Source organism: Tupaia chinensis, unplaced genomic scaffold, assembly GCF_000334495.1.
Source record: "Tupaia chinensis unplaced genomic scaffold, TupChi_1.0 Scaffold000160_1, whole genome shotgun sequence".
Lineage (NCBI taxonomy): Eukaryota > Metazoa > Chordata > Mammalia > Scandentia > Tupaiidae > Tupaia > Tupaia belangeri.
In genome coordinates, this window is record NW_006159631.1 from 895,396 (window position 1) to 901,820 (window position 6,425).

A 6,425-nucleotide genomic window follows, 5' to 3' on the forward strand; every position below is an offset into this window, starting at 1 on the left:
GGGGATCTCCATGTCACAATCCCTTCTCCTCCATTGTCCTCTCAGGATTTGGGGCACACACAGACACAGGCCCAGCATGATGTTCTAAGCCACTGGGCATAAATTTGAACCAAGATCGACTACATGGGAGTCCAGAGATGTAGCATAAGTTCAATAATATTTGCTGCCTTGCATCAGAAATTGGAAATACTGGTTATTGCTAGGGCTTTGACTGGAATGTCATATCTGAGGATATGACCAGAAAGCTAAGGAACTAAAGTAGATCTCAAGAATGCCAACAGAAGCTTGTGGAAAGATTGTCCAGTACCATATACAGTTCTGCCTGGCAATAAGTAAAGAATGTTGTCACTTCCTGAGAGGCCCAAAAGACTCTCAGGTATAGGTACTTAAAGGCACAGTCAGATGGTGAATTCCTGACTTGGCTCAGTAGCCTTGGGAGGCTTTTTAAAGAGTCTAACCTGAAGTTCCTCATAAAAGCTTCATGCAAAGCCAATCTAATCAATAAGTATTCTTATTGGACTTTGTGCAAATAACAGACCAAATTGAGACTAAACTTGTATTTTTTTTGCAAGTAGGTTAGTTTATGTCTCTTGTTAGTAAAAGGGGGAATGGAGAGATTAAAAAATGTTTCAGAAGAAAATTACAGTGCACTTGTTACTAGATTTTAGTTTTGTTCATATCTGTTTTTTGACTTTTTAATATCTACTTACTATTTGAACAGAATCATAATCTTTTTCCTGCTTTTAAGTCTTAAGCAAATTTTTCTTCCTTTTTTGATTTTGATTTATTAAAGCTAAAACTACTGTTTTTGAAAATAAAGAAAAATACATTAAAAAACAAAATAGCTAACTAAATAAATAAACATACCTACTTAATAAATACAGTAAAATATATAGCCTCAGATAAGTGCTATTATATAGTATGTTCATCCTACTCATTGAGTTTTATGCCTAAAGTCAGACATGTCATCATAGATATGTTTATATCAACTTACTATTTTTTAATATAGCTAATATCATTTTTTAAATTTATTTTTTATTTCATTTTCTTTTATATAGTCAATCCTGTTATTATTTGGCTTACAAAATGGATATTTCAACAGGTGAACATTTCTCCCTAGTACAGTTATCAACTTACTATTGAAAGTACTTAGTTTAATTAAGATATTTTGTGAATCAATAAAATGTGAAAAAAGTGACCAGCAGATGGCATAATGGTTATGTTACTGGACTCCTACATAGTCGACCATGATTCAGTTCCTGGACTCAGCAGCTTAAACTCATGCCAGGTGCTTTTGCATGTGTGACCAAAATCCTGAAAGGGGAATAGAAGAGAAGGAATTGCAGAATAGCCATCCCACTCTGGGGGGGTGGGAGCAGTGATTTCTCACTTTCTGTCTCTCTGGCGAGTTCACATGCCTCTAAGCAAAAATCTCTCTTAAAAGAAAAAAATGAAAAAAAAAACATGGAAAGTAACTGTAGATACCAGAGACAGTGTGTGAGGAGGATGAAAAATGGCAGAGGGTGAGAAGGAGGAAATCAAGGAGGGAAAATGAAGTAAAATGTATAAGAAATAAGCAATGGAAAATTATTTGTTGAAGATAATATTTATGGTAATATCTTTGATTCAGTCAATATACAGTGTCTTCTGGATGGGAAAATTCATTTTGTATGCTGCAGTGATATACATGAAAGAATGCAAAGTAAATGTAAAAACAACAACAACAACAACAAACTACTATAAGACCAAGAACTATCACTTTGACTTTCAGATTCTACAGTTGAATTAGATATCACCTAGTTATGTGAATCCATTCCTGGTATAGTCTTCAAATCCTCCCCAAGATAGTGTTGTGTATCACTTTTTCTTTAGTTTTCTCCACCAATCACAATGGAGGAAAGGCTTATTCTGACTCTTACCACTAACTGAGAGTCTAGATTCCCCTTGGTTTTCTGTTCCTAGATCCTCCCTGGCAGATCTTCCTCAGTATCCTAGACTCTGCAGGGCAGAGACCACACTTTAGCTTTCTCAATTCTTTTCTTTTTTCCATTACTAAGACCAGATATTTGGATCTTGAACCACAAGTGGGTGAATCTTGCTTTAACTGAAAAATTTCTCTAATGCTAAAAAGGACCTGGATTTTGCTTTACACATATTTCCCTAACATATACCATTATCTCTTGAAATCCTCCCTTGACCATGAACAGTCTAGGCTGATTTCCAGCTAGACCTATGACTGTTATTGCATACTCTCTGAGTGCCATGTTTTACTTACTTCACTGGACCAATCAGAGATGGAGCTGACTCCACAAATATTGGTCCTCTTAGCTGCCACGCTAATTTCCAAGATGTGACAAAAATAAGTATACTGACTTACTTTGGAGAGCTCCTTTCCAGGACCACAGTGTTGGCAGGTGATGCATCATCCCCACTGGTCCTGGTATTCATGCTCTGAGCAATCCACAGTGGAAAGACTGTGGGTACAAAACATAAGAACTAGGAAGCTAGTGAGGAATTGCAAAGTAATTAGTGGTATCCATGTTATTTAACTTCTGGGTCTTAATCTAGTCTCTGGCTGAGTTACAAGAGCCAAGGAAGCCAATCTAAAATAACTAATGTTGGGACCTGCAATTGGTGTAATGGCTATGTTACTGGGTTCCTATGTAGTCGACTGCAGTTTGAGTCCCAGACCCAGTGGCTTAAATCATGCCAGGTGCGTGTGTATGCTTGCCCAAGATTCTGAGAGAAGAATGAAGGAGAAGGGATTGTGGCATGGCCATCCCCCTTGGGAGGTGATTTCTCACTTTTTATCTTTCTCTCTCTCTGTCTATCTGGTGAGCACATGCACCCAATAGCAAAAACATCTTCAAATAAATAAATAAAATAAAATAAAATAAAATAAAATAAAATATCTAATACTTATAAAACCCTGGCTATGTGCCAGGAACTTTTCTAAATACTGCACATGGAATAACTCATTCAATTTTTATCAGAAATTATTATTAATTCCACTTTTCAGATAAGGAAACCAAGACACAATGGTCAAGAAATTTGACCAAATTCACAGTGGCTATACCAGAAGCTGAACTGGTAAAAAGAATAAGATAAACAGCTAATATCTACAAAAGGGATATAGAGCCACCACAATCTCTAATGTGTGATCGCTTATTAAAAGTTTATTTTTTTACAATGCATTACATTTATTTTTCCAGAAGGAATACCATGCATAGCAGTCAAGACAAAGACATCACTGTTCACATCATCATCATTAAATAGCTTTTCATCATTTTTTCCAGATTATTATAATTATTCTCATTATTTTTTCTTTATTATTTTTTATACATTCAATCACTATACATAATTTAGATTGTAAACAGACTTTACCCAGCATGATATACATCGCAGTCTAGTTGAGAATATCATAGACATCCTCATCAACAGATAATAAACCATATCTGTGTCCCACAAATATCTTACCTTTCCATTTTTTCCCCAAATTCTCTTTCATGCATTCTTCCCCTCCCACACTCTCCTTCCACTCTGTCTCTAATGTCTACAACAATTTTTTTGAGAGGTTTTTGCTATAGGGCGCGTGCGCTCGCCAGACAGACAGAGAGAGACAGAGAGACAGAAAGCGAGAAATAACCCCCCGGGGGGATGGTCACGCTGTAATCTCTTCTCCTCCATTCTCCTCTCGGGATCTTGGGCATGCACGCACACATGCCCAACGTGAGTTTTAAGCCACCGGGTCCGGGACATGAACCACGGTCGACTACGTGGGAGTCCAGCGACATACCCATTATGCTAACTGCTGGTTCCCTCCACAACAATTTTTGATGTTTTTATATCCTCCAGTATTTCAGTCTTTACCATAGAGTGCAGACAGTCAGTGTATGTTAAGTGGAGACATACAAATATCTAATACTTATAAAACCCTGGCTATGTGCCAGGAACTTTTCTAAATACTGCACATGGAATAACTCATTCAATTTTTATCAGAAATTATTATTAATTCCACTTTTCAGATAAGGAAACCAAGACACAATGGTCAAGAAATTTGACCAAATTCACAGTGGCTATACCAGAAGCTGAACTGGTAAAAAGAATAAGATAAACAGCTAATATCTACAAAAGGGATATAGAGCCACCACAATCTCTAATGTGTGATCGCTTATTAAAAGTTTATTTTTTTACAATGCATTACATTTATTTTTCCAGAAGGAATACCATGCATAGCAGTCAAGACAAAGACATCACTGTTCACATCATCATCATTAAATAGCTTTTCATCATTTTTTCCAGATTATTATAATTATTCTCATTATTTTTTCTTTATTATTTTTTATACATTCAATCACTATACATAATTTAGATTGTAAACAGACTTTACCCAGCATGATATACATCGCAGTCCAGTTGAGAATATCATAGACATCCTCATCAACAGATAATAAACCATATCTGTGTCCCACAAATATCTTACCTTTCCATTTTTTCCCCAAATTCTCTTTCATGCATTCTTCCCCTCCCACACTCTCCTTCCACTCTGTCTCTAATGTCTACAACAATTTTTTTGAGAGGTTTTTGCTATAGGGCGCGTGCGCTCGCCAGACAGACAGAGAGAGACAGAGAGACAGAAAGCGAGAAATAACCCCCCGGGGGGATGGTCACGCTGTAATCTCTTCTCCTCCATTCTCCTCTCGGGATCTTGGGCATGCACGCACACATGCCCAACGTGAGTTTTAAGCCACCGGGTCCGGGACATGAACCACGGTCGACTACGTGGGAGTCCAGCGACATACCCATTATGCTAACTGCTGGTTCCCTCCACAACAATTTTTGATGTTTTTATATCCTCCAGTATTTCAGTCTTTACCATAGAGTGCAGACAGTCAGTGTATGTTAAGTGGAGACATACAATGTATCTCTTACATAGCCTGACTTGCTGCACTCAGCAACAAATCATACGTATTCATCATTTTTTTTTTTTTTAGTGAGGTTTTCGCTATAGGGCGCGTGTGCTCGCCAGACAGACAGAGAGAGACATAGAGACAGAAAGTGAGAAATCACCCCCCTGGAGCTATGGTCACGCCGCAATCCCTGCTCCTCCATTCTCCTCTCTGGATCTTGGGCACGCACTCACATGCGCCCAGCGTGAGTTTTAAGCCACCGGGTCCGGGACACGAACCGCGGTTGACTACGTGGGAGTCCAGCGACATAGCCATTATGCTAACTGCTGGTTCCTTGTATTCATCCACTTTCTATCAAATTCCAGGGCCTTGTTTTATATGACTGAATAATATTCCATGGAGTATACGTGCCACACATTTTCAATCCATTCATCTATACACATTTGGTTTGGTTCCATGTCTTTGCAATTGTGAATAGTTCTACAATAAATATAGTTGTGCAAGGGCTTTTCTGACTGAGCATTCTTCTGTCCTTCGGGTAGATACCCAGGAATTTCTGGATCATATGGTAGTTCTATTAGCAGATCATTGAGGAACCTCCATATTGTTCTCCACAGTGGTTGGACCAGTTTACATTCTCCCCAACTATGTAGGAGTGCTTGCACTTTTCCGATTAAGTCTTTTTCTGTTCTTTGGGTAGATAACAAGGAGTGGGATTGACGGACCATATGGTAGTTCTATTTGTAGATTTTTGAGGAGTCTCCAAATTGTTCTCCACAGTGGCTGGACCAATTGGCATTCCCACCAGCAGTGTAAGAGAGTTCCCTTTTCACCACACCCCAACCAGCACTTATCTTTTTTTTTCTAATTTTAGTCATTCTGACTGGGGTTAGGTGGCATCTCATTGTGGTTTTGATCTGCATTTCCCTTATAATGAGGGATGTTGAGCATTTTTTCATATGCCTTTTGGCTACTGGTATGTCATTTTTAGAGAGTGGTTTTTTCAACTCATTCTCCCATCTTTAAACAGGATTGATCCTCTTTTTTCAGAAAGCTGCTTGAGTTCCCAGTGTATTCTGGTTATCTGTCCCTTATCTGACACATAGTTTACAAAAATATTTTCCCATTCTGAGGGCTGTTGATTCACACTTATTACTGTGTCTTTTGTATTGCAGAAATTTCTTAGACTGATGTAATCCCACTTATCTATTTTGGGGATTATTGACTGTGACTTGGGGGTCTTATTTAAGAAGTCTTTCCTTACTCCAACCTCTCTCAGAGTTTTCCCAGTGTTTTCCAGAAGTAGTTTTATAGTTTGAGGTCTTAGATTTAGATCTTTGATCCACTTTGACTTGATTTTTATCAGAGGTGTGATGTAGGGGTTCAGATTCATCTTTCTGCAAGTGGAAATCTAGTTTTGTAGCACCATTTGCTAAAGAGGTTTGTTTTTTTGTTTTTTTTTGAGAGTTTTTTTTTTTTTTTTTTTTTTTTTTTACCAGCCTTTGTCTTTACCAG

At 37.9% G+C, this 6,425-nt stretch overlaps 1 pseudogene; it reads right to left on the minus strand.

Annotated features, from left to right (window-relative positions):
- The window catches only part of LOC114004463 (TATA box-binding protein-associated factor RNA polymerase I subunit D-like), a 36,064-nt pseudogene that overhangs the window by 8,428 nt on the left and 21,211 nt on the right, over positions 1 to 6,425 (minus strand).